Here is a 5,678-nt window from a genome sequence, read left to right on the forward strand (position 1 = left end):
CTCAGATACCTCTTCTATTAACTCCTTGAGTATTCTAGGATGCATTTCATCAGGCCCTGGTGACTTGCAGGCATCTAACTTTTCTAAGTGATTTTTTACTTGCTCTTTCCTTATTTTCTCTTCTAAACCTACCCTCTTCCCGTAAGCATTCACTATACTAGACATTCCTTCAGACTTCTCAGCGAAGACCGAAACAAAGAAGTCATTAAGCATCTCTGCCATTTCCAAGTCTCCCGTTACTGTTTCCCCCTCCTCATTGAGCAGTGGGCCTACCCTGTCCTTAGTCTTCCTCTTGCTTCTAATGTATTGATAAAAAGTCTTCTTGTTTCCCTTTATTCCCATAGCTAGTTTGAGTTCATTTTGTGCCTTTGCTTTTCTAATTTTGCCTCTGCATTCCTGTGTTATTTGCCTATATTCATCCTTCATGATCTGACCTAGTTTCCATTTTTTATATGACGTCTTTTTATTTTGTAGGTCACGCAAGATCTCAAGGGTAAGCCAAGGTGGTCTTTTGCCACATTTTCTATCTTTCCTAACTATCGGAATAACTTGCTTTTGGGCCCTTAATAGCATCCCTTTGAAAAACTGCCAACTTTCCTCAGTTATTTTTCCCCTCAGTCTTAATTCCCATGGGACCTTGCCTATCAGCTCTCTGAGCTTACCAAAATCCACCTTCCTGAAATCCATTGTCTCTATTCTGCTGTACTCCCTTCTACCCTTCCTTAGAATTGCAAATTCTATGATTTCATGATCACTTTCACCCAAGCTTCCTTCTACTTTCAAATTCTCAACAAGTTCCTCCCTATGTGTTAAAATCAAGTCTAGAACAGCTTCCCCCCAGTAGCTTTTTCAACTTTCTGAAATAAAAAGTTGTCTGCAATGCAGTCCAGGAACTTATTGGATAGTCTGTGCCCCGCGGTGTTATTTTCCCAACATATATCTGGATAGTTGAAGTCCCCCATCACCACCAAATCTTGGGCTTTGGATGATTTTGTTAGTTGTTTGAAAAAAGCCTCATCCACCTCTTCCGCCTGATTAGGTGGCCTGTAGTAGACTCCCAGCACGACATCACCTGTGTTTTTTACCCCTTTTAGCCTAACCCAGAGACTCTCCACCCTTCCGTCTCCTATGTCCATCTCCACCTCAGTCCAAGTGTGTACATTTTTAATATATAAGGCAACACCTCCTCCCTTTTTCCCCTGTCTATCCTTCCTGAGCAAACTATACCCATCCACACCAACATTCCAGTCATGTGTATTATCCCACCAAGTTTCAGTAATGCCAATAATGTCATAGTTGTATTTATTTATTAGCACTTCCAGTTCTTCCTGCTTATTACCCATACTTCTTGCATTTGTATATAGGCATCTAAGACTAAATTCCTTGGAGGAGAATTGTATGTCTCTTACTCTATTTTACACATATTTTGCCATATATTTCATGTTATAGCAGTCTCGGATGATGACCCAGCATATTTTGTTCATTTTAAGAACACTTTCACTGCAGATTTGACAAAACACAAAGAAGGCACCAATGTGAGTGTGACATTACAGCCCATATTCTTCATAGAAATATTGTTATATGAACATGGCGTAACTAAGATATATTTTATGCAAGAAGGGTTGTGCGTGGTATCATTGGAAAGGTTATGATTTATTGGATATGATTATCCTATTTGTATTCATGTACCATTTCTATATCTGAAGTTAGGAATACGGACTATGTATCATTTACAAAAGTGCTTGCAGCTGGGGAACACCCACCAGACACTAGGCAATCAGCCTGGATGGGCCATTAGGAAGAACAGTAGGACTTTGGAGATACTTATCTTCACCTTTCTGAGAAGCTTCCTGGGACCCTGTTTTGACACTGCAGAGTCATATGATCATGTCACCTGTACAGGATATCATCTTGAACTACTGGTATTTCACCACTGGGAGGGGTGGGGATCAAACTAGGAAACAAAGGATTCCTGCCAGATGTAAATCTTATTTAAGGCTAGGGAATGAATTAATCTTCGTTCTTCTCCACTGCCTCCCCACTCAAGAAGAAAGACTGCTGAAAACACCAGAAGAAACAAAGGAACTAAGGGAGAAGCTGAGCTAAGGAGAGAAAGGTTCAGCCTATAGAAGGAATACCTGGAGACTTAAATTGCAAGCAGTGCAGTTTAACTTCAAAAAACTCTGCAACCTGCATAAAACAACATTTAGGGTGAGAATTTGCTACTATTAAGCAGTCAACTCAGTGCATTAAGCTTAGTTTGAGTGTTTTCTTTGCTCAATAATCTGCTTTGATCTGTTTGCTATCCCTTATAATTACTTAAATATATCCTTTGTAGTTAATAAACTTGTTTTGTTGTCTAAATCTCAGTTTGTGCAATTCATAACTGGGGTGAAGTTGGGGGGTAAAAAGCTGTGTATCTCTTCCCCCACGTTGAGAGAAGGAGCAAATTGTATAGATCTCTATATAGTACAAGACAATATAATTTTGGGTTAACACTCCAGAGGGTGTATGCACTTGAGTGCTGGGCAATCCTGAGCTGAGTCTTCCCACACAGAGCTGATTGCAGACTGTGTGTGATTCTACAGCTGGGTGTGTCCCTACCGGTGTGTGTTAGAAAAGGCCTGAGGGTCGGGCCCAGCAGGACAGGGTGAGAGAGCCCAGACTGGTGGAGTGGGCAGGCTCAGTGGGAACCTAGTACTTCAAGAGGCACACCGAAAGGAGGGGGCAACCCATCACAGTGAGATTTCTACAGACAGCTACATCATTTGACCCCAGTTTAAGAATCTGATATGCCTTCCAAAATCAGAGAGGGACAGGTGTAGAGCATGCTTCCAGAAGTCTTGAAAGAGCAACACTCTGATGCAGAAACTACAGAACCCAAACCACCAAAAAAGAAAATCAGCCTTTCTGTTGGTGGCATCTGACTCAGACGATGAAAATGAATATGCATCGGTCTGCACTGCTTTGGATGCACTGCAGAACCCATCATCAGCATGGACGCAAGTCCTCTGGAATCGTGGTTGAAGCATGAAGGGACATATCAATCTTTAGCACATCTAGCATGTAAATATCTTATGACACCGGTTACAACAGTGCCATGCGAATGCGTTCTCACTTTAAGGTGATATTGTAAACAAGAAGCAGGTAGCATTAGCTTCTGCAAATGTAAACAAACTTGTCTGAGCGACTGGCAGAACAAGAAGTAGGACTGAGTGGACTTGTAGGCTCTAAAGTTTTAAATTGTTTTATTTTTTAATGGGTTTTTTTGCACATAATTCTACATTTGTAAGGCCAACTTTCATGATAAAGATTGCACTACAGTACTTGTATGAGGTGAACTGAAAAATACCATTTCTTTTGTTTTTCACAGTGCAAATAAAAAATATTAAGTGAGCACTGTACACTTTGTATTCTGTGTTGTAATTGAAATCAAAATATATGAAAATATAGAAAACATCTAAAACTATTTAAATAAATGGTATTCTATTATTAATACTGTGATTAATCACGATTTTTTAAATCTCACCATTAATCGCAATTTTTTAAATCGCGTGATTAATTGCGATTAATTTTTTAATCGCTTGACAGCCCTAATAGCTACATAGTTACCATGCGCAGGGCTACAAACCTTTTTAAGGACCATACCAAATATACCTAGGCACAAGGAACCACATTTTCACATAAGACGTTGACACTAGTAATGTTTAAAATTAGACAGGTAAAATATCATTTGAGTGGACTCCCTACCTTCAACCATAGACTAACAGCTTCTGAACATTCATATCAAATCCTTATCAAGTCTGCTTTTTAACATGGGAATTAACTTCTAGTGCTAAGATGATGAATAAAGGAAAAGTCATTCTGTTGACAAAGCATTTGTGAATCAGAAATTCATACGTTCAGATGGATGTTACTATTTTAAAAACTATATTAATATGAAATTTATCTAATAAAGAACTTTTAACTCACATGAAGAATCTAACAGATTATAGTGGTGTCTGTTGAAAAGTAATATTCCTTACTGTGTGGGATGTGCACAACTGTACAGGAACGTGCTGTTTTCAGCCACCACACCTCAGGCAAGAGGAACTACATTTTTCTGCAGTTAATACTACAATACCAGATCAGACTGCAGTTCCAGAAAGGAAAACCAAGCCTAAGCCATACCACTGCAACTCTGAAAAGTCTGAAATATTAAAAATAAATGGTAAATAGAAATCTCAATATCGTGGCTAGATGATACTCTAATTATGGCTGTTTCTCTGAAGTGCAAAGAAGGTATCAAAGTGTCATTGTCAATATTACTTTTTAGTTTTGGTGTACAGTACAGCAATGGTTCTCAACCTTTTTGGGCTCAAGACCCATTTGTAAACCTTGAGGACCTGTCACAACCCAGAGACTATCCCCACCAAAAACACCCCTAGACTTGATGCTTCCCCCTCCTGATGTCTGTGGGAAGGAGAGGGGCTTAGAGCTAGGATTCCAGATGCTCCAGCCAGATGTGAACAGTTGGGGAATCTTCCACACTAACTGAGGGAGGATAGACAGAGAGCAATACAGCCCCCCAAAATCACACAGCGCTCCCCCTCTTGGCCCCTGAGAACAGAAGGTATGGGGTGGGGGAAATTTGGGGTCCTGGAGGTGAAGTGGGGAGATTGAAAATACAGTGAAGAAGTTTTGGGACTTCTGGGAGAAAGATACAGAGGGTAAGGGGCAGCAAGTCAATAACTCCCCCAAAAAACCACAGTTCCTCCCCACACAACTCATGAGGGCAGAGGGTAACCGAGTGGGAGGATTTGGGGTGCTGGGGACCAGGATGGGTGGTATGGCACAGGGGAAGTCACCTGGGATGGAGGAAGGGATACATCAGAGGGACAGTATTTACTGGAAAACATGACACCAACCGCTCCTTCCCAGCTCCTATCCTGGGGGGTTAGGGGGCTTGGCTCCCCACTCCAAGCATTACCTCCAGGGTCAGAGCACCACCCTGGCACCTCTGACTGAGGAGGGAGCAGGGAGAGGAGGATGTGACCTGGCGCATGGGATTGCAGTACCACTCAAATTTGGTCCAGTCACTCTCCTGTCATCATGAAGAGCAGCCCTGGGATCCTTTGATGCATTAAGGCAGTGATCCCCAACTTTTCGTCTGGCGGGTGCCAGACGAAAGGCCATTGCGGCAGTGGAGCACCCGCCGAAATGCTGCAGAATTTCGGTGGCATTTCGGTGGGGACGCCTCTTGATGATGCCACTTGCTGTCGACAAGCAACGTCCTTGAGAGGCGTCCCCACCGAAATTTGGGAGCGATGCATCTCGATGACATCACTTGTCAACAGCAAGCAGCGTCATCGAGAGGCGGCCCCGTCGAAATTCGGGGGTGACACCTCTTGATGACGCCACTTGTCGACGGCAAGCGGCGTCATTGAGAGGCGTCCCTGCCGAAATGCTGCTGAAATTCGGCGGCATTTCGGCGGGTGCTCTCCCGGGGGCCAGGACGCGGGCCATGGTGCCCGTGGGCACCGCGTTGGGGACCACTGCTTTAAGGCAACCCAATTTTGGGTCATGACCCATGGATTGACAAAGCCTGCACTGCAGTAAACCCTTGTTTGTTTAGTTTAAAATGGTTAAGAAATGCCTTGAGAGCACTGCTATATGAAATTACATGTTAACTATACTAA

General features: G+C 42.6%; 1 protein-coding gene across 1 annotated transcript in view; it reads left to right on the top strand.

Moving 5' to 3' along the window:
• The window catches only part of LOC127044377 (uncharacterized), a 564,702-nt gene that overhangs the window by 491,198 nt on the left and 67,826 nt on the right, over window positions 1-5,678 (top strand). The gene's annotated exons all lie outside the window — the stretch shown is intronic.

This window comes from Gopherus flavomarginatus, chromosome 2 (assembly GCF_025201925.1).
Source record: "Gopherus flavomarginatus isolate rGopFla2 chromosome 2, rGopFla2.mat.asm, whole genome shotgun sequence".
Lineage (NCBI taxonomy): Eukaryota > Metazoa > Chordata > Testudines > Testudinidae > Gopherus > Gopherus flavomarginatus.